This window comes from Cyprinus carpio, chromosome B3, assembly GCF_018340385.1.
Source record: "Cyprinus carpio isolate SPL01 chromosome B3, ASM1834038v1, whole genome shotgun sequence".
Taxonomy (NCBI): domain Eukaryota; kingdom Metazoa; phylum Chordata; class Actinopteri; order Cypriniformes; family Cyprinidae; genus Cyprinus; species Cyprinus carpio.
This window is the reverse complement of record NC_056599.1, coordinates 46,199,084-46,223,360: the sequence shown is the minus strand read 5'-3', so window position 1 is coordinate 46,223,360 and position 24,277 is coordinate 46,199,084. Positions and strand designations below refer to the sequence as shown.

At 38.0% G+C, this 24,277-nt stretch overlaps 1 long non-coding RNA gene across 1 annotated transcript; it reads left to right on the top strand.

Annotated features, from left to right (window-relative positions):
• Positions 1 to 11,931: 11,931 nt before the first annotated feature.
• Positions 11,932 to 23,088, top strand: LOC122136682. The gene is made up of 3 exons (XR_006154314.1): positions 11,932 to 11,989; positions 22,345 to 22,557; positions 22,678 to 23,088. It is a non-coding gene; the product is annotated as an uncharacterized LOC122136682 (long non-coding RNA).
• The last annotated feature ends 1,189 nt before the right edge of the window (positions 23,089 to 24,277 follow it).

Here is a 24,277-nt window from a genome sequence, read left to right as displayed (position 1 = left end):
TTTGAACCGCTGGATTCAGTTGAGCTTAAGTTCCTGTCTGCTAAGACAGCACTCCTGACCGCGCACCCCCAGCAGACAGATTGAGCAGAGCAGACTGACTTCAGGCCCGGGTGTCCGGTCAGCCCCTGTACTGTGTTAGGTGTCCATATGGCGTGATTTCCTGTGAGTGATCCCATATGTGTATTCTTCCACGGTAAGGTTTCCCTCTCAGTGAACCTTTGTCTTCCCTTTGACAGACCATTCTGTCAGTCTTTGCTGGCAGTTGCTCCATCCTTACTCTCAGATAGGACCTGCCTCTGAGACCATTCCATATGGTAGTTCTGCCCCGTTCGGTCAGTCCATATCAGTGTCTCCACATGTTACCTTCCTATGGGTAGGATGTGTCCTCCATAGCACCCTTCCCTTTGAAGGCTCACTTTCCCATCGTTATTGCCTAAGCTGATAACAACAAATAGTAAAGACCTGAAGTAAATCTTTCACTGAAGGTTGAAATCCATTCTGTTGTGAATTTTTTTTTTGTGGACGGAATCGCTGCTGGAGATAGCCATGCTGCTATGTACCCACCTTTTGGTCCCCACTGGTTCCCGGGCAAATTCCAAATGGAAGTGATCATCCCTATCCCCTTGGAGTGGGGACTTTGGAGTGAGCAGGGGACATGCGTGCCATTAAGTAGTTGTTAGGAATGCACTTTACAAAAGGAGCGACAAAATTTCATCATTATCTTTATCTGGGATGTTCCTGTGACAACGCGCCTGTCAGCAGATGTCGCTGTTTTACTGTCATAAATGTCTTTTTTATAGTTGTTTGCATAACTGTTGCAAATAAACATACATTTTATATTTTAAAACAGTTTTTAAAATACGCTATATAATATCTAAAAACTTATATGTATATGTGTGTGTGTGTGTGTGTGTGTGTGTGTGTGTGTGCAGAGAACATATAGTATCACTGAATATTGTAATTTTTTAACCAATAATATCAGTTAAACTCAGGAGCTGAATTAACTTTTGGAAATTCAGTAGTGTTCAGGTACAGGAATTGAATAAACTGTCATTTAAAAACAGATTGAAGTTAAAAAACGTTATTCAGTCAAGAGCAGTGAGTGATTTTCTCTGTTTTTCATTGTTTGATCACCATTACTGACAGAAATCACAGCTTTTTACAAAACTTTCTGGCTTCATTTATTTTTCAAAAACTTTTCCAGGCCTGGAAATGGCCATTTTAAAATTCCATGGCTTTACCGGGTTTTTCATGACCGTTCGAACCCTGTGTTTACATTTATAGGATTTTTTTAATTAAAGGAGACAGTGTTTAATTAATAGACAAGTAATAAATAATGAATAAAAACTGAGGCTTACTCACAGCTTAAAAAGAATGTTGGATGAGATCAGGAAACATGTACACATCTGGATAGACATTTTCATCATGAACCAATTTTTTCACTGCAAGAAAAAGCCTCCAAATGAATATGATCTATGGATTACATCTTAATGGACTATTTAAATGCCCATTGTTTATTAATTGTGCTATATAAATAAACTTACCTCAAAAATACTGAGCTGTAGTTGTGTTGTGATTGCCTCCAGATAGCCTCTGATGTGTTCACTCACTAGGCTCATTTGAGATGTACATCGACTCATCTGAAATTTGAGTAGGTCGCTACAGTGAGGGGAGGAGTGAGAAACGTGCAGGCAAGATAGCCAGTTACTCTTCTCAGACACCTAAGCAGTGGTGGACAAAGTACACAAATCAAGTACTGGTGTAACCCAGACTTAAATTAATTTTCAGTCCAAAGAAAAAATATTTTTACTATATTAACCTATGTAGTGGATATAAAGAAAGACATAGAGACAAATAAAATTTAAAGAAAATATAATTCTTTATTGTTCATTTCATTAATATGCATATTACTGCGGCAATAATAACTGGTAATAGCACTGCAGATGTTAGTCATCCAATTAGAGAAATCTTGAAGCGGCGCTGACTCCGCCCCCAGAGAACGATGCGGAGAGAGAGATTTAGAGAATTAATTGATGTAAAATACCTAAAAGAAATGCAAGAATTTAATCTAGGATCAATTTTATGTTAAAACTACATAGATTAAGAAGTTAAAAAACTTATCTGCACAGAGTTCCTGTTGATCTGTAAATGTTTAAGGCCTAGGTAATGTAAATGAAGCTAATCGTTGATTCATCTGGTGTAACCTGGAAAGAAGACCAATCAACAAAAATAGTTAATGTACAGAGGAATCGGCCAGTTTTGAATATTGTTTTTAAGTTGGATTTGCTTACTGCAGATTGCGTTTTTTGGCGTGGATGCATTGAGTCTCGTGTTGAAAGAAGGAAATAGATGGCAAGGCAATGTGAAGACTGAACTTGAATCCCCTTTCTCACCTTCCATTGAATTTGCATCGTTCCGGCGTTTCTGTTTATCTGTGGGAGTTCTTCTTTGTGAACTTAAGGACTGAGGAATATCTTTTCTGTTGGAACTGACATTATTTAAGAACTAAGGGGGAACATTCTAATTCTCTTTTGGACTGAAGAAATATTTGAAAGGAAAATAATTATTTGAACTGATAAGAAGTTATGTGTTTTCTACATTATTTTCTTTAATTGTTAATGTGGTAATCCAAAGGTATTGTAAATTTATTTTTGTTGCATTATATTGGATGGAAATTGTAAATTTAATTTTGGTTTGAAAAGGAAATTTCACAAAACAGGCTGAAATGAGGAAACAAAGAGTTATAATCTAACCTAAACCATTAAAACCTTTTGATCAGGTGTAACTAAATCACACCTAAAGCCACTAAAGCAAATAATAAGGGAACTCAGAACAGAAGCAAATTTCTTAAAAGGGAAAAGAAGCTAAATCTTTGCCTATGGTTTTTGCATTTTTTATTTTTAAAAAATCTGTGTACTGTAGTATATATATGCAGTCAGCAGGTGGTTGGTTTAGGGTTTTCTTGGCATCTCCATGTGGTCCCTGTTTGGTATCTTTGGTGTCTTTTTGACGTTTTCTAAGTGTCCTTTTTGGAAAGACATCTAAATTTATTGAAAAAAAAAAAAAAAAAATGCTTGCAGAAAATACAGATTTTTGAGGAATCACCCTTCAATCTTGGTTTACTTTGCTGGATTTAGCAAATGACAAAATAAACATTTGAAACAAGTGTAAAAGTGTGCGATTGATCGCAATTGTGACAGAAAAAGGTCAGGGTTAGTTGGACTGTTACCTTATTTTTGATTGACTGCTACCTGCCTTTGCACAAATTTATCATATTGTAATGAGACTGATGTTGATAGATTCCGTGGATCATACCAAGAACATCGATACCAATTTTTCCATAATTGGCTGAACTTCCTGTCCACCATTTTGATTCCATAAGTTTTTGCCAGCTTGGTCTGAAGATGATCAGCACGTGATAATTGACTATATTACCATCTAGTGTAAATGCTGTATTTCTAGCAATCTCCGCGATGTACTGTAAGTGGGTATAGATATAGTAAAATCTTTTTATTTTCTTATTTATTTTTCTTCTTTTTTTTCATTAGTATCTTTCTAATTTTCAAATTAATCACTTATATGATGTCTAAGATTTTGTCTATTGTTTTATAATAGTAAAAATATGCAGTGGTATGTTTAATCACTAAAATAGTTTGTAGAAGCCTTCAATACAGTTGTTAAATATTTTTTATATTTGGGGGGGGGACTAGACATAATCTCTGAAAAATATTTGCAGGAATCTCATTTTTCATGGTATCTTCAGATATATAATAGAAGCTTATGAGACATGTGACTTTCAACCCATTACTTTTTTAGATTGCTCCAGTACTGATTTCATTTATTTTTATATGAAATAAAAAAAAAATCAATTTGGTAAAAAAATTTTTGAGGCACTTCAGTGTCTATAACTTTTAATCATTTCGAGCATTATCAACTCTGATGAAAACTAAAGCCCAAAGGGTCTTCTTTCCAAAGACACTAAAATTGTGTGTGTAGCACACTGAAGTAAGGAACTGTTGCAATTTTAAGTTAAGTAGGGCATTTTTATTTGTGAGTCCCATAATGGGGGGGTCTGGTTAAATAATTATGTTATTTAACATGAACAATGTTTATATAGCATTCATGATTCTTAGTTAATATTATGTTCAGAATTTACTACTAAATTATTAACTGTTGTCTTCTGTCTCCAGGTTGTTGGTATCGGACTGCTTTTTGTTTCTGACCCTCGCTTGCCCCTTACCTCATGTTTGAATTACCCTCTGGATTGATGTTTTCTTTGGACTGCTTTCTGGTTTTTACCCCTGCCTGTTTCACGGACTCTCCTTTTGCCCTGCTCATGTAGGACTGTGCAATTAATCGAAATCGAATCGCGATTTGAGACGTTGCTATTTTGCTAATCGCAAAGCCTGCATTGTGGACGCGATATTACTCTGTTCCAGAGCATATGCATGACTGCCAGCCTTGAGTGACTTGGAGTCTTACTAACCAATAGAGTGAGCCCACCTCCGTTTTCCCCAATCAGCACTGCTCTAACCAACTGAGTAAATGCCCACCCTTAAAAAAATTTTCAATAATCAGTGCTGTTATAACCGTGTGTGTGTGTGTGTGTGTGTGATTATGGTGTCTGCAGGGTCGATAGTTAAAAAAAATACTTAAAAAAAACTTATGTAATATGAGATTACTTGGCTTCAAAATGACAGACACCAAACAAAAAAGGTAACGTTAATTTACAAGAGCTGTGTCACAACACATATCAAGAGCTCCCTTATCGGTTCTGCTTTCATTACTGGAAAATAAAAGATATATTCTTATATGTTTTTATTAGTACATGAACGTTATTTTCAGGATCCCAGTCTATGTTCCCCTGTCTTTTGTTTTGTGGACTCTTATTTTGAAATGTTCTTGTTAGGGATGGGTCACGATTTTCGAATATTCGATTAGTCGATTTAATGACCGATTATCGATTAGGCTGTGCGATTATTTTCTAAGGATGTGAACCGTGCCCGAACGAGTCTTACCCCCAAATCCCGGTTCGGTTGACTAATGTGATCGCTCTGTGCCGCTACGGGCCGAGTTGGTTGGAAGAAGTGGACCAGAGCGCAGTTCAGTTTAATCAGAGCGGTACACATGCAGTGTGAGCGCTTAACGCCTACTTGGAGCAGGGAACTGCTGATACGATGCAAGCATGATTACGTGAACATTTCCTGAGCCGCAAGCGCCAATAAATTTATAAAGCAATATGTTGTGAGAGGGTCTTGTGTGTCACCGCATCCCAAATGACTCAAAATAATGAACCACAAAGTTAAAAAAAATGATGTACTCCACTGTGCTGAGCGAGAAACTTCCTGTTTCCCACGTAAGTCGTGATTATGAGCTAGCTGCATTAAAATGATTTGTTATTTGTTGAAAGAATAAAATGTAATATTCCACTGGTTGATAACCATAAACATTTTTTAAACAATTTAAAAATTCGACTCTGTTATGTTGATTTTTTCTGAAGTAAATAACGTTATGTGATTATTCACAAGCTTTAATTATGTCATAAATGCTTGGAAATAATATGTAACGCTTTTAATCTAATAAGCTTTGGACTTTTGTTATAATACAAATCCTCAGTCTTCTATCAATTTAAAGATAGAATTAAAATACAAATAATAAATGTTTTTTTTACACTCTTTAATCTGTAGTCACTGATATTAGCCTCCTTTCATGTGGCATGTGGATCAATTATATTTTCCTGTTTAATATTTGCAGCTAGCGAAAATAATAACAAATATTTGAGTGCATGTTAAAAAAAAAAACTGAACAATTTAATACAAACGAAGTGTCTCATGAAATAAATCAATTCGAAGTTTAAAAAATCGCCAGTAAGCCTATATCGTTGTTTTTCGTTTTTTTTAAGCGTGAAGAATGACAGGTGCCACATACTATTTTTTTTTTTTTTTTAAAAATTTGGCCGGAGTATACAGGTGTAATAGATTCAGTTTTTACTTCATGCAATGTAACATGATTTCATTTAATCGTAATTTTGACTTAATTTCTAAAATATTATGATCGCTAATCTATTTTTTTTTTTTTTTGAGAAAAATGCTCAACTCACTGTCTTGCGCTGGCCGCTTTGTAGGCTATTTAAAACCAAACTTGAATTTAACAAACATAAAATGTTCCAATGATATTTCTGAATTAAATTAATAAAGAATCGAAACGAAATATGACTACTTTGCCATTAAAAACCAAAACTAAACTATTATAATGGCTGCAACAGCAGCTGTGTAATGAGGACAGCGACACTGGCTCAGGTCGGACTCGGGCAGAGAAACCTGATCAGCCCTGGGAAGGGCTGTGTAAGGCTCTATATTAGTTCCCTCGTTTCAATTAAAAGCTCCCCCTCGGTTTGGAGGGCCCATATAAGTATTACCGACTTTTTTATGGAAGGTAGCAAAATCTGACAGGGTATCAGAGATGGACAGAACACCGGCCCGGAGCGTGAAGTGCAGTGTGAGCACAGGCCAGCGAGGGGAAGGGGGTCAGTGACAGAGGGTACCGCCTAATAACTGTAGAACTGTCGACATGCTCTTTTTTAAAATAAAAAATATGAAATAGGTTATTGTTATAAATACAGACATTAAAATTAATGTTCAAATTAGTGCAGATCATTCAGGCTGTTCACAATACGCTTAGCCATAGCCTACTTTGTTTTATGATATTCTGTTTCAACTCGTAATGTGTTTTAAGCCTAATATTCATTTCTGAATTAATTTGTTCTAATCTTAATTAATCTGTAAACTTTTTTAAAAATGCTATTAATGTACATGCCTGTTTTAAAAATAGAAATGTCCTAGGCTACAGCCTTTTTAGCAGTTGATAATAGACGGACTGTTATGTTAATAAGTGCCGTCATTCAGTTGTGTTATATTAATATGTTTCAGCAATCATACAACCATCAGTTGGCTTGGGTTAGGATAGACCTTTCTCTAATGAATTAAACAGTTTGTTATCTTACAGATTGAAAGCCTGAACAGTCTCTCTCCCTCTCTCTCTCTTTTTATGTGTGTGTGTTTATGTATGCGTGAGTGCACGGGTGCATGCGCGGGAGGAGGGGCGATTATCGACTACTAATCTAATAATAACCTGCGATTATCGATTATTACTTTTGCTTGAAATGCACATCCCTAGTTCTTGTTCCCCATTGTTTCTGTTGCTCTTTGCCCATCTTGTTAGTTGCTAAAGTAATTAATTAGCTCCTCCCTCCTTGTTACCCTCATTATCCTGTCAGTATATAACCCAGTCTCACACCACCATTTACTGCCAGTATTGTTCAATTGTTCAACAAGGCCACGCGTTGTCTCGCTTCCTGCCTTGTCTGAACGCCGTGGTTTGTTTTTGGATTGTTTACCTGGTTTTGATTCTTGCTTTCGTATTTTTGGATTTGGACCCACGCTTTCATCGCAGGATTATTCTTGTGTCTTGCCCTCTATAATTCTGTTTGCCATTGTTTGACCTGTGTCTGTTATGACCACGTTTCTGACCAATAAATGCTTGCACATGGATCCGCACATCTCACATCTTGTTGGCTCAAACGCGATGTTCACTATTCCCAATTCAGAAGAGTACACACACAGCCTGTGTCTGTGAATACTACTATACTTGCTCCTCTCTGCCGCTACCTCACAGAGGAGCCATTTACATTCGCCGCCAACACCACACGCAGCCTGTCTTGTAATGTTTGGTTATACTGCGTAGGGGATCTGTGCCACAGGTCTCCATGACCATATCTGGCAATATGGATGAGACTTGACGCACACATGCAAACTGCCTGGCTCCGGGCTTTTACAACGAGTGTAAATTTGGTCTAACTGCTTTGCTGGCGAATTCTCTTGGATGAAATGAAACATTCAGCACATTCTCCACTTGTTCTTAAAATCCAAAATACTTTAGTGATACCATTATAATATTCCCTGCTAAAAAAAAAAAAAAAAAAAAAGAACCTCTCCCAAAACACAACTAAAAATTTAATGAATTTAAGGGTTAAAATGGGAATTATATTGGTTTTGATGTAAACTATAATGGTGTCTACTGGTTTTTGATGGATTCTATTGGTGGGATGTAATCTGTCAGATGGAAAACAATAGAACAACGGTGATTCCTATTGGAATAATGCCCAAAACACACTACAAAAAGGAATTTTGTAAATGTTTTAATGGAAACCGTCTCAGGTTACAAATGTAACCATGGTTCCCTGAGTAGGGAACGAGACACTGCGTCCTCTAGGGGTCGCTATGGGTAACACCTCATCGTGACCCGTGTCTGAAGCATACATTGAAAAAACACCAATTTGTTGGCCGGCGACAGCCTCTGACGTCACTACCGGCATGACTATAAACAGGCACCGGAAGAACACGTCATTCACTTCTTTGTCTAAAGCTTGCGTCCGAAGCATGTAAGGGAGCTAGAGGACGCAGTGTCTTGTTCCCTACTCAGGGAACCATGGCTACATTCGTAACCTGAGACGTTCCCTTTCAAGGGAACTTCGAACTGTGTCCTCTAGGGGTCGCTATGGGGAACAGTATACCCACACCGCCATGCTGAGGGAAGTGCAAGCCAGAATCATGGCGAACACTAAGTACCAACTCTACCATTTCCAAGGGAGTTGCCCCTGGGATGTTAGACGGCTGTCCATGACATTATCCCTTATGGCCAAAGCCCTAGGCTACATACCAACTTACCTGTTAGGGCTTCGGCTCGGGGTAGAGCTGAATGCTTGGAATCAAGAAGATTCCTTTAAAGGGATACAGCAAAAAGCTTAGCATTTTATATTAAGTCTTGCCTGTCACAGAGGGGCTACCACTTGCTCTTGCATAGGCTTGCTGAAGGAGCTGGCTCAACAGATTCCTAGTAAGCAACACCCGTTATAGTATGTATCCAAGGATACACATGTGGAGCGGCCCCAACTGATTAACGGGGCCCTTCTACCAACTCTAGAAAGTGCTGAAGCAACCGTGCGAAGACCCTCACCATATTCGGATTTTAGAAAGAACACAGAGACACTAGCTGCAAACTTACCACAGTGTGGATTTACAAAAGTGTGCAAAGACTTCACGTGCAACAGCTTACCATGAGCATGGATTTTAAAATACTGTTCTAAAAGGTGCCTCTCATGGCACTCTGATAGAGCAGCTTGATAGATGGAATGGGGCATCCCAAAACAACGTTGGGGAGGGTCATCAACTTGGAGTATGGTATTAATGCTGGAGTGCTCTGGGAAAAAAACAGAGAACTTTTACACGTGAGAGGAGAAACTCCACATTTCAGGAATAGAGTACACCACTCATGGCAACCCTTTTTTGGTAAGGGGATCACTGGTAAACTACTACGAGAACCGCTCAAATAGCCCTTCATGTTGAGGGATGTTGAAGTGTATTAATAAAGACACACTGGCTGAGTGGAGCCCAAGGAACCAAGGTCTAACCAACTCAAAGAAAGGGAACAAAGCTCAGCACGTACCACTGAATGCATGCTTAGATTACCACAGAAAGTCAAGTGCGCGGCGAAAATGCTGCTTGCGAATGCATCGCTATTCCCGGCAAGAGGCAAAGCACTCATGCAAATGTTGTCTACAAACTTCTTGTAAATGTGAAATAACCTCCTCGCATAGCCCTTCGAGAGTCTCGCGAATGCTCACAATGAGATGCAGCAGAGCGCATCCAACCTCCCTCGAGAGCTGAACGCTTGCGCTTGCTATTTCACTACACACACACGACACACCACAGTATAGCGAAGCCTGTGTGAAACTGCAGGTATCAGAGCAAAGCCTCTGGCGAGACACATTGCCTCCTAAACGCTGTATGCTTTTCAACTCAAAACAGTCAAATGTAGACAAAGCAATGTCAACAAACGTGTTCTCCCGGTTGCTTATTTATACATAGTCGCACCGGTAGTTGATGTACATGGACTGGTGCCCAGCCAACATGTTTTGTTGGGGGGCAGTTTTCCAATATATGCTTCACGACAGGGGTCACGACGAGGCGTGTTCCATAGTGCCCCCTAGAGGCACACAGTTCGAAGTTCCCTTGAAAGGTAAACCAAAAATTAAGTACTTGTATATAGAGGAAAATTACGTTTAAAAATATTCGTAATTAGACTACAGTTACTTTTTTATGGATTACATACAGTGGTGGCCAAAATTATTAAAACGGTAGTATTTTTTTACCAGCTAAAATCTAAGTCAGTTTATTGTTGTATTTTTTTTTGCTGTAGGTTGTCCAGTAGGAAAATCTCAGTTCACATTTCCAAACATTCATTTAACGCATTAATTGTAGTAATCCAGTGAGGATTTCTCTTTGGCCCTAACACAGATATCTGATCTGATCCATCATCAGTCATGTCTGGAATAAACATGAAGAAACCAAACAAGACCGAGACAGACTCAATCCAAACAATACTGTGGCAACATCTCCAAGATGCTTTCAAGAGACCTTCGTGCAAACTACCTGAATAACTCTCGCAAGTGCACTTCTAGGTCAAAATTGTTTAAAATCATAAAACCAAATGGTTGATTTGATATCATTCATTGAAGCTAAAAATAAAGAAAATCTATTTATGACATTGTTTTGACTGCATTTTAACACAAGTGCCTAAACTTTTAAAGCCGTACTATAGCTCTGGCAGGTAGGGTTTCTTTTGAAAGCGTCTTTGGAGACATTGCCACAGTTCTTCTGGGAGTTTAGTCTTGTCCTCGTGTTGTTTCTGTTGACTTCTGGATATGTTTCCAAATATAATATACTAAATTTAACCTTGCATTAACTTTTCCCTTGCCAGATGAAAAAGATTCAACAGCCTGAACCTATTTTTCATGCTACAATGGATGATTAATGTGGAGCAGAGTGAAACCCTCGTTCCTTTTCAAATATAAATATTTATAATATAGTAGAAATGTTTTAATTTTGAACCTATGTCTCCCAACAGCACATTCCTTCACTCTATTCTGTGATTTTATTTCAGAATTGTTAAATTCCGATGCAAATTTCAAATGATTAATCATTGTCTCCGTTACAATACATGTAAATCAACATCTGAATGAAAATTTTAGTCTAACCATTAATCAATTTGAAGACAATCTGACTAACGATGTTAAAATTCGTTATAAGTTCAATGTGTAAAGCCACAGTTCACATCTGCCAAAACCTGGCCCTTAATGCACAAGCTCTCTAGGTTATTTACTTATTGTATTTAAATCTCTTTCAAAAAAAAACAGAAAAAAGCTGATTGATTTTGTTTAAAAATAAAAACTGTTATATTTTAAAAGAAAATCTTGAAATAATTCTTCACAAAATAAATAGTTCTGACTTGCACTTGTTACGCTACAAAATGTATGAAAAGTCAAATGAACTGGAGTAAACATTATACAAGGGTTTACAAAACTGTTTACGTGTTCAGGAAGTTGCAGAGTTAAAGACAGAAGGAGAGAAAAGAATTGGACTATATAAAGACACTTTGTAAAATTCTAATGCAATATTCTATTAACACAATTTGTGTTGGGGGGTATAACAGTGACTAATCTTTTTAGAATAGCATATCCTTGTTTCAATTTGTTCTGTCCCCTTTTAAGGATGTGTTGTACTGGTGGGTTTTTTCTTCTGCTTTTTCCACCATAGACACCTGTTTCAACACCGGGGCGAACAGGAATTGTCAAGTCTGAGAAAATCTTAGGCACTGTGCCTAAGGTGCAGCAAATCAACCCACATCCTGTTATGCTGTTATATGAGAACCAGCATTTCAACACATACATCAATAATTACCTATGACTCGTCTACACTCACTAATTGTAATGATATGACACGAGCAGACGGGAGACATGCAGATCCACTTGCGAGCTTTTAATAAAAGAAATGGTCATAAAATTAGGCAGAAGGTCAAACAATGGTGAACCGGAAGGCGGAGAATCATCGACAGCGTATGATATCCATGAGGGCAAGACAAGCGAATCCAGGTAAAGAAAAAATGTCCCTGACAGGAGCGAACGATCAAAAAACAGGGCTAGACGACGAGAGAGAATCCTCGAAACACGTCCTAGGTCCGACCACAAAAGACAAGGATTGCATCAATGACAAGGCTAGAAACTCGGTTTGGCTGTCCCTAGGTAGCTAGCTTATTACTATGCACACAGATAGTCAGCAACCAATACTTGGCAACTAAAACAGTGAACTAGCCCAGTTGTGATGTGCAAAAGTGATTGTGTAGGTGACAAAGTCATATGATGAGTGACACACATCATGAAATATTATAAGGTCTACAATAGTTTTTAGATGTTTCAGTGCAGAGTAACTTTTGAGCTGCAAAGAAGTTTCAGCGTGCTCCATAAGACATTTACCACAGTCATTAAATGAGCAGAACTGTTAATTAAAGCAATAAATCACATGGGGCCATGCATTACAGTGATTTTATATCATGGTTGAGAGTTTTTGTTAAAGACCAGATGTAATAGCAAAGATGGGTAAGAACACTGTGTTTTACAATTTTAGGTAGCTTACGGCTTTATAAACACGTGACTTCTATAGGTGTCACTGATCCCGTGCCATTCTGTTCCGAATGGATGTGAACGCTCTAGCATCATACACACGCTGACAATCCATGTCCGTAATGAGATTAAAAAAGCAGGTTGTTTTTACATTGATTTTAAAACTGCTCACCAACAGATAGAGTGATGCCCGTTCTACTTCTGAATCAAACTTCACACTATTGCCGTTTTGTTCTAATGGGGTTTGTTAATGTGGTTTTATTATTTTGGTATTTTCCATGAGGTATGGGGCTCTTATCTTTACCCCCATAGACTTTTAAAAGTTTGTAAATTAGCATCTTGTTCAAGTCAGTTATTTTGTATCTTTTGCTGTAGTGTCATAAGCAAATATCAGTTTACATGTCCAAACATTCATTTTACTATTTATGGGTAATAATCCAGTGAGAGTGTTTAGTGTGGCGTCACACAGAGATCTGATCTCATCATCATCAGTCCCTGTCTGGAATAACATGAAATAAACAGAACAAACACAGAGACAGACTCAATCCAGAAGAACTGTGGGAACGTCTCCAAAATGCTTACAAGAGACCCATTGTGCAAAAAGCTTACCTGAATAACTTTTGGCGCAAGTGCACCTGAGGGCAAAGTTGGTTTAATCATAAAGGATGATCACACCAATGTTGTTCTTGAGTTAGTTAAATGAAGTTAATTAATAAAGAAATTCCTATTGTATTACATTGTGTTATGACTGGCAGTTTTCACACGTACCTAAAACTTTTAACTGTACTATAGCTTGCGGGTAGGTCTCGGGAGACGTTTGCCACAGTTTCTTCTGCGATTGAGTCTGTCTCCTTTTTGTTCTGTTTTTTCATGTCATTCCAGGCCAGAGAATTTTGAACGCCATGGGTGCTGAGGGAGTACTAGATCACTCACTGGTTTTGCTTTACATCTCTAAAGCTTTCACTTGTTAAAGACAAAAATCAACAATGGATCCATCTTTTATTTTAATTTAAAAAGCATAACAATAACAACTAGTAAGATACAATGACAACTAGCTTACAAAATGCTCTATTAACCAAAAAAACTGATAAGATGAGGCATGGCATAGATCTACAAACATAGCCTGTATTTTATATACCGACTATTAAATTACAGAACGTTAAGCAAAAAAACACTGAGGAATCAAATAAATAAAAAAAAAAATAATAATAAAAGAGAGCCCCCATAGCATAAACGGGAGGTAAACAGGGCATTAATATAAACTTTTTAAAATAAAAACCAAACCAAAGCGGGAAAAGTAGAGACGAAACTTGCTGCTGGTGGACAGTGCTTGCATGTTGTTTTCCCCACAAGAATACCAAAACATGTTCACCTTCTCTGGTTTAAGAATCAGTATTTTACTTGAATGGTGAAAACCATCAATTTTTTTCTCAATATTCACATAATTTTTTGCTGCGTGCACCTTCGCGCTCCTGCTGCCTAGCGAGTATAAATAGGCTCTCCCTTTGAAGTTGCTGCGTAGTTCAATACGATTTGCGTTTGAGGTTTCTCATATCTATGCAGCGCTTATGAGTTGAACAATACAGTGGTCGCGCCGGTGCGACCCCTCACAAAATTTTGTCACACAGACTAAATTCTGGAGTCCTGCAATTAATATGAAATATAACCAAACCAGGTTATTAATATTTTGTTTATATGAATAATAAAATAAATACAAGGAAAACTCTCCCACTCGATTTTGTAATATTCTTTAATTTTGTAGTCTGTATGAAAAGGTGCATTTCTATTAAAGGCACATCCATATGGAAATGGCGAGTCAGCATCGGCATTCGCCAAGTTCATCTTTGCACCCTACACTGAAAGCACTAGTTTATTAATAAAATTAATTAAAATGTTCTTTTACCCCGACACGTTCATAATCAATTTGCTGGTGCTTTTAAGGCAATTGCTTTATGCCTGCCCTATATAAAAGGACAGAGGTTAGTATATTATTATATTAGATCAAATTAATAAACGTTGCGAATTAATAAAACGTGCGAGGGGTAGGCCTAGCTACTTAGCACAAGGAAGCACTCCATTTTTTTTTAATCAAAAATGCTATAATGGCCATTACGAATAAGCGTGTGACAGCTGCAAATGGTGCTGCTCCCTCTGCTTCACCTGTCCATTTTCCTGTTTTGGTGGACATTTAAGGCATGGCCGTTAGCCACGGTTACTTCTTCGAAGTATTGCCAGCCTGTCTGCCTTACCGCGCATTATTCCCCATTGCCAATTGGTTTGCCTCTTGTGTATAGATCTTTGCCTGGTTACCCGTTTTCTGCCTTTTTTGGGATTGCCCACTGTTTGGTTGCCTGGATTGGCGCTGCCTATCTGTGGTATGTACCCCTGCCTGCCTCACGTTTCTGATTCACTGTCTGCTGTTTTGGATTTGTTTGCTGTGGATTTCATTAAAACACTGCACGCCGCCTCAGCGTCCTTACAGCATGTTTATGTACCATTTTTTAATCGATTTTGTTGTTTCTGTAATATTACTTTTATTCTGATTCACTTTTTTCTAATATTTAATAATATATATATTTTTTTTTTATTATCATTGATTTTAAATCATTTATCATCATGAAAACAATCAACTGGGTAAAAATGGACATTACAAGTATTCATAGGCCAGTTTTTGTTGTTGCATCTGTCATCATCATCATCATCCATCATCATTAACTTTCATTACCGATGTTCATTGCACCCAACCGTTGGTGCGCCCCCCCTCTTCTTTTTCCCCCCGTATACAGTCGTAGTCACACTTAAGCGTAATAGGCCAGATACAATGGCATGTACTTAATACGACTACACGACGCCATCACTTGGTGCGACGACGTGAGACAGTACTTCAGTCCGCTACCCGGACTCCAGCCGATTGTTGCCGACACTATCAGCCAGAATCGGGCAGACTATGCTTGCTAATCTGGGAACTTTCACTGCAAACTGGCGAACGATCTCAGCTTCAGCGCGGGGAAAGTGAGGAACTAACTGATCTCTGCTTCATTACAGTTTTGCACATATTTTGTCATCTCGCGAACATTGAGTCTTCATTCAAAACAGGCCGTAAAAGAGTCACGTAAGAACATGCGTCATCACTTGACGTCACACCCTTTACGGCATTAGTTCTGGCCTTTTGTTCACACAACAGCGCTCGTTTCCGGGACTGAACCCAGCATTTTACTAGAGTCCCCCGACCTGTGGATCAATCCCGGAATCAATTTCCCGGGACGACTGTTTGCTTTCACACAGAAGGTGACCCGCAATGTTCCGGCAATTTTCCGGGTCCGACGTCTGTGTGAAAGCGGGCCTCAAAGTCAAGTCCAAGGTCATGCGACTCGAGTCCATCAACCCTGGAATATCTGTACATAAAAAAAAAAGTCTCGGCAAGGCCCAGCACGTATAGACTATAAATACAGGGCGTTAGCACTACAGACTAGTGCATTTGCCTTTAGTTTAAAAGACGTCGAATCTGATTTTGTCCACGAGCATTAGTGGACAGAATCATCAGCCCCAATCTTGACGTTCCATGACAGCACGCCCTCTGGGACCACGCGACGCTGTGCCCAGTTGCTTCCCCAGCCAGGGTGCACCAGGTTTTCTTGACAAACCACCCAATCACGTTTTCGAGGTGGTCCGCGTTAAAAAAAATCACATTCCAGGATAAAAATACACATTTTTGGCAGCGGTTTAGCCCCTGGTAAAATTCACATTCCAGGGGATAAAAATCACATCACCGAGGTCCGCTTCCAAACAGCAACATGAACACAAAAAAACAACGTGCTGGCAACATTGTTCAAAGTAGCCCAATCTGGCAACACTGCGTCCAGCGTTTAGCGTTGGCGAATTTCCAAGACCGCTGTCACCGGCGCCTCTACCAACAGTAATCTTACAGGCCGATCGGGCCTTTTTCAAGGCGGCACAGATTTGCAAAACAAAAGAGGAGTAACAACTTACCCCCCTGAATCGGCTAAAAATTTTTTCGCTAACAGTTTTGTGCACCATTTACAGTTCCAAGATAAATTGCATCTCAATAGAGTGGCTATAGCTAGCACTAAGAAGTTATTTTGGCCATGTTTATTTTTTTAATACGAGTAAAGGGACACTGGAATAACAGACATACTTGTATTTACAAGTGAGAGGTGATGTGCTTTATTATTTGATGAGTATTGATTCATGCACATTGTTGGAAGTGGACGGTGTATGTGTATTGGTTGATAATACTGTGTCTGCATTCACGGTGGTGTATGTGTAGCATTTTTGTACAGTTTTGCTGCTGCTGCGGGCACGTCATCATTTTAGGAGTGATGTGATTGCTTCATAGTGAATCGTGCCTATTGGTGGATTACTTTTACTGATCCATGTAGGGAAAAATTTACTCCGAGTTTAAACCCACCCAATCCATCTAGTTTACTGTTGCATATTGGTTATCAGCTGTCATTGTCATTGAGAGCCTGGTTGTATGCAGCATAATCTTGTGAATTATATGCATATTGGCATATTAGCTGTTACAGGAGATGTGTAAGATAGATGTGTAAGGGATGTAAGTTTACACAGCTGCTTACTGAAGGCCCTGACTGAACCCCACGGTACGTACGATACTGGTTATGTCAGTGGGTAACCCTACACTACCAGACGATCTCTAAAGATGCAGTATGTTTAAAGAGTTACGTTCACGTTAGTTCACCCAAATATTCAAATTATGTCATTAATGACTCACCGCTGTGTCGTTTAAGACCTCTGTTAAGTGAGTTCAAGAGGAAGGAGTTATTTGTTGTTATTTGTTTAAGTTTTTTTGGTAGTTTTAATGTTAAATAATGCAATTCACTTCATAAACTATAACTTACATCATTAAAAGAGGTCTACCCGGACTCAAGTTTCTATCGATCTTGATGTTTTTTCATTTACATAACTCCTGGCATAAATTAATAAATGACTGTCATTGTAAGATAAAAAATTAGCTTGAGTCTTTTTGGTTTAGTTTTGTCGTGGCCACGAGTTTAATGAATAAATCAGCAAACCCACGTGACCAGAGCAGCCTGAAATGATCAGAGATTGATAAAATATTTTTATATGTATAGTCATTTTTTTTATATAGTATTTACAATATGCAAAAAAAAAAAAAAAAAAAACTTTTACTCCACTTTTAATATAATAAAAACATGGTTAATTTTGATTTGGGAAGACAATTTAATATTTTTGTTGGATGTATTTTCTAGTGCCATGGTCAAAATCTTGTAGGCCTCGTTATTTTACTGTTTGACAATGAATTACGTTTGTCAATGAAAATGAACTTTTATTAGGGCCAGAGATTACTCAAACTCAAAAACAAGCAAATATCATGGTCAAAATCTATTATAGACAAACATTGTGCATGTTATTAATTGTAAAAATTAATTGCGCAATGGTAAATTAGGTTTGTACGGACTTGCGTTGGTCTTCAAACAGGATGCGTCCATTAGCCTGGCGTCGTGATCAACACCTGCAGATTTGTACATCAACCTTGTAGGATTATTAATGTATTAATTTCTCAGTGATCTTTTCTTAAGTCCAGCATGAAATCAGAGAAAAGGTTTGACATGATAAACTTTATTTATGATGTAAAACAGAGGTGTTTCAGTGGTCTTACACAAACACTAATATAATCAGTCTTAATGTAAAGTTTGTGTATTTTAATGTAGGAATGGTCAATGGCCCACGTAAAGGGTTAGTCAACCCACAATTTAGATTCTGTCATTAATTACTCACCTTCATGTCAAACCAAACATGTAAAACCTTCGTTCATCATCTGAACACAAATTAAGATATTTTTGATGAAATCTGAGAGCTCTCTGACCCTCCCATAGACAGCAATGTAGTTTACACAAGGTCCAGAAACACACTGTAGCAAGGACATATGTAATACTATACATATATAATACAATACGTGATACTCTTCAAAATTGTACCAGGCTGACTTGGAGGAGACAAATAGTTGATTAAAATCTTTTTTTTTCCTTTGAGCACAAAAAGTATTCTCGAAGCTTCGTAAAATTATGGTTGAACCCCTAATGTCACATGTACTATTTTTTATTTTTCTGATTTCTTTTTTATGTTTGTTGATGTTGTTAATTTTAATTGCATTGGTGTAGGTTATTTGATTTTTTTGTATTTTTTTTTTTTTTTTTTTGTTTAATTATAATTGATTTGTACTTTAAACTGACTACTTGATTAATTTTATTTCATCTTAAAAAGTACATTACATTTTTATCTTTTGTACAATAAATATGGTTCAAATGTGTGAGCTTGATGTGAGAACCAATGATCATTGTTTTTATGCATCAAGCACACACATTTCTACTTTAGTTGTGACTTTCCTCAGGTAAATGTCTGGCTTCAAAAGTTCACTATCAAATCTGAGGAAGCATATTGAGGTAGCAAAGTCGTGTTTCCCCCCAAAACAGTTTATTCAATATTCTTTCTGTTTTGATAGAGCCATTAGCTGTTTAAATGAACATTTGAGTCAATTGAGACTGTCAATGAGTAATTTTTTAATCTTTATAATTACATGATTTGCTCATTAATTAATCTAATTAGTCACAAATAATTATTTATCAATTGGCCTATATGTTGAGATAAAAAAAATCTAAATCCCCCAAATAAACATTGAAAAGTTTAATTATCCTTTTAGACCAGGGATGGGGAACGCTAAACTCTGCAGGGCCCTTCAGGATCAAACGTTTTAGAGGGCTTTTACACTGGGCTCGTTTGCTGCGGTCCGAGCCCGAGCGCGATTGTTCCCCGGCGCCGCCCCGACACGCGTTGGTAACGCCGGCACCGCCCGCAGCGTTTGTCTAGCTTTGGTGCTTTTGTAGTTGTATTTCACCTTACGTCATCGCAAACTCACACGGAAAACGCATGGAGAACACAACGCGACTGAGCATAGTTGTAATTTTTTTGTTATTTTGGTGCTATTATGCACAGCATAATAATTAATTTTAATTATTTAATTTTAATTAATTTAATTTTGACTTTTAGGAGTGTGTGGAATCAACCTCGGCTCTCTTGTGTGTTGAAGAATTGTAATTTTTTTGTTTATTACTTGAGTAAAGTACAGATAAACCCCTTGCCTAAATTTTTACTCAAAGTACCAGTAAAAAGTACTACAGTCAGGTGTCCTACTTAAGTAAAAGTACTGATAGTACTTGTTTTTAAAAGTACTTGAGTATCAAGAGTACAAGAGTACATTTTCTAATATTGCATTACTACTGCCACAGTGCTTACATTTATGTACAGAAACGTCGCCTACATGGAGTTATGTAACATTTTTAATGTTAATACCTTGGAGAATGTTAAAAGGAATTGAAAGGAAAATCAAGTCATTTTCATCTTTTTACCATGTTGCTTTTACTTAACATTTCTCACTTGCGAACAATGGCCCAACGCTCTGACAACCTCTGCTAGAGTTTTAATGGAAATTTTTGCACCCACATTTGAACCTTGACTGTGTTGAACACACCGCATACTCAAGAACATCAAAGCAAATGGCTCAGCTTACATTAAATGTGTTATATATCAGAAAAAGAAAAAAATTCAGCTAAGAATTGTGTTGTACATGTGTATTTTGTTTCTCTGTTTTTTCATCAAATCAATAAACCTAAATCAGCAAAGAAGGCAATAGCAATGTTCTGAACACACTCTGAACCTGACCGTGTTATACACGCAGCATAGAAGATAAAATAATAATGATTAAAGAAAAAAAAAAAAAAAAATCAGCTAATCAGCTGTGTTTAGGTCAGCTTACAAAGAAGGAAAAATAAAATCAGCTCATTTGAGTGACCAGTATTAAGCTTAACTTCCTCTCACAGACATACAGGCAAAGGCAGGAGAAAATACTTTCAGTTGGAATACACACCATTCTCACTACACACAATCTATGTGTGACAACTCTCCTCTGTGTGTGTGTACTGGTACTTCAATTCAATCAGATGTCATGAAGTCTCTGGCGGATAGCTGAATGTGATTGCTGGTAGGCTGTGTCCCAATCAGTGCGCTTTGCCTGCCACAATCCAATCACGTTTGAGAGGGAAACAACACATTTCCGCGGATTTTAATTTTTTTCCGTCGCACAAATTTTTCTTATCGGATAGGCGTTTCGTCCACACGGAAATCTGCCATTTTGGGAGAGTGCGGGGCCTGAAACCGAGGTGTAACCAGGGTCCCAGACTGAATAAATTTGAAAAACGCCCCCGTTTGTCGTTTTCGTCGTGGACGCAGAATATTTTCTGATATGATAAAGTCATCAGCCCACGTCTCGCCCTAATCAGACACCGCTACGTCATGTAACAGCACACAAAAATATGAACAAAAACATGAACAAACACTGACAGATAAAAAAAGCGAACGATTGTCTTTTTTATTAACTAACATTAACACAGAAATGTATTGTTCCATATTCGTTTGTGTACCACGCGCAAGGTTTATGAGCATAGTCCCAAGTCTTTCTCCGTTTTTAGTGTATCTCTGTGACAGAATTACAGCGCCACATGCTGGTCTGGCATGTATACTACATCGTGTTTTTGCGGTTTCGTGTGGACGCCGGATATTGGGGGTAAACTCCGTGTGGACGGGGGCCGAAAGAAGTAACGGGTACTTACGGTTATGGATAGAAATGTAGCGGAGTTAAGAGTACAATATTTGTCCTCTCAAATGCTTACTTGAGTAAAGTCATGAGTCTCCCCAAAAATGATACTCGAGTAAAAGTACAGATCCCTCAAAATCATTGTACTTAAGTACTGTACTCAAGTAAATGTACTCCGTTAATTTTCGGGTTTGGTGGAAATGATGTTGACAGTGTTAAGTGTTCGCGGGATACTTTACTTCCTGAACAAGTGCGCAACGGAGTCAGTGTTGCTTGCACATTCACGCAAACTGCGTCACAGTTCGGGAGCAACTGAACTCAGACCACCTTCTCCAGGAAGTCTCGGGTTCAGTACCCCAGTGCGCACCAGGGGTCCGTATTGACAGCGATGACATCATTCACATTAGCGATTTTTCATGTGAACCGTGCCCCGTTCCGCACTAAACTGCCAGTGTGAAAGCCCCCTAAATTAATGAGCTGCTTTAATTGACGCACGCACACACACACACACACACACACACTGATCGGGTGGTTCTTAGCCTCCACATCGTACATTAAAATCGTTTATACATAGTGAACTATGTCTATAATATTAGAAGAATAGTGTCCATTCAACTGCATTTTAAAATCTTTATATGATTGTGGCAATTAGCATTTTCATTTTAAAACCTTTATTTTAATATGGCAACTTAATATTACGCTCCCTTAGACAGTGATGTTGAATAGACAACACTAAAAAGCTGCCTTTCAAAACGTTAATGTTGGTATGTTTTATTTCTATGACTCTCCTCACTAATGCAACACATTCCTGTATTCTGTCTGTAATAGGTTTCTAGCCTCTGCTTGGTATTTGTATTTTTTGTATTTATCATTTCACTTAAGACGACACTGATTCATTAATAGGGGTTGTACAAGTTACCCACTAAACATTGGATGTCGGATAGATGTGCAGATAATGTCTGTATTAGGTCCGTTGATACATGACCATTTCTGAACATCTATTCGACGCCCAAACTAGGTCCACTATTTGGACATCCAACCATAACCCAACTTGGATGTCATCTTGACGTTCAACATTTGACCTTTGAACTGGGTAATTTTTTTGGACGTCATTTGGACGTCTATAACAGGTGCAGGAAATTTACATGATTAATATGTAATATTTGTTTTATAGGGCCTATCAACATGATTAATACATGAAGAGTTCAGATGGAAAAGCCTCTAAGTGCCATCTGAAATTTTCTTCTAGAATGATCATTTTTATCAAGCTTGTTCAATAATTTCAGTTCAATGACAATGCAAATGATCTATTAATTGTCATTTATATGAAAGTACTTAACTATACAGGCTTTATAAAAATGATCATTCTAGAAGAATTTCAGGCCAGGTCCAGACCTATTTTATGATCAAAGAGCACACAGCGATTGTGATGAACCGGTCCCGATAGCTGATGCACCCAGTGTGCACTCCGTAGTGATGGCCCCCTGTTTCCCCCATTTCAGGCCAGGTCCAGACATGATCAAAGAGGTCAGCGCAGTGATCTCTGCAGCCCCCCCATGACAGGCATGGTGAGTTGTCGCCTGCGTTCGCACTGCGCTCAATTAGGATTATTTTGCTATTCAGGTGGAGATCCTATCACCCTGGCTGCCTGTTACGCAGTGCACACATTGCTTTGATGAAAATTGCGGCCTTATTAATTGTAAAAAAAAAAAAAACTTTAAATAACTTGATTTCTTGTTCAAAGTTTGCAGTTAGGCAAGTTTTCTAGTTGTACCTCTAATCATTATAATATTGCAGATTTAATACTGATCTTCTAATAAATCTGTTAAGTTGTCAAACAGATTTTTTTGTGGTGCAGATGCAGTGACAGAGGGGGAGATTGCCATGGGGTGGTAAGTACTGATATATTGGCAGTGGATAAGACCCTTTTAATAGTACCACCTTCTCTCCCTGCACTGTTCTCTCTCTGGCTTGGTTTCTTTCATGGTCAAATTGATTACATTTCTTTGGACTTTTGTTTCTTTCTCCAACACTGCTGTACTAATAACCAAAAACACTGAAGCTGATTATAAAAACAACTGTGAGCTAGCTAAGCTTGCTATTCTAATTGGGGCATTGTAATCAACAAATGTGTTTTATTTCAGTGTTCCAGAAAAAGGTCCTGAGCCTATTATACTGGTCGACATCCCGCCATCGCCTGAAGGAAACGCAGCCTGCCTCTTCAGCTGTCCACATAGAGAGGATTGACACATGGAGGACTTTGAGATACAGGAGCAACGCCTCTCTGATGCACAGGCCTTTGATATCCTGGTAGGTTTTACAAGTCTGGAAGTAATGGATAGCCTAGAATAAAATAATACAGTGCACTTGCACACTGTTAGATTCCTCTGGGGAGTATCAGACAACTTTATTGTGAACTTATTCCAACAGGTGCTGCACATTTCAAGAATTGGTGGGCGAAACACCAAGGACTGTGTCCACAAAGTGTTGGACAGGTATCTACTTCATGTTTTGCATGTCCTCATTTGCCTTCTTTCAAAAAATGTCAGAATAGGTAAATTAAATGAAGTTCACAACCAAATGCATTGTGTGACAGACCAGCTGTGCTTAAGGAGATAAGTAGAGGGATAAAAGGAGGACCACCCTAGGGGACACCTGATGTCAACCTGGGTTTATTGCATGTGAAATGTTGTTCCTACATATATCCTTCACATTAATTTATTGAAATGTATTTTTCTTTAGGCTCTTCACCAACAGCCTCATGGCCAAATTTAATTTGAAGGGCAAGGGGACGGGGAAACGCCCTTTAGAGGGAACAAAGGTTTATAGAGCTATAAAACCCTAAACCCAAGTTTCATGTTGACCAGTCTATAAATTATAAATATAATACATTTGGAAAAAAAACATTTCCTTCCCTTCTGACTTTTAAATAAAACAATGCCAATTATCTATCTTAATATATCGATAGACTTTATTCATTTATTCAGATTGCCTTTGCATATGGCTCATTCTCTAATTTTAGGGTACATTTCATGTCAGCAAAAAAGCACAAAGAGCACTGTCCCTTTCTCAGTGGGAACATTTAAGTGTTCTCAATATAGTATATT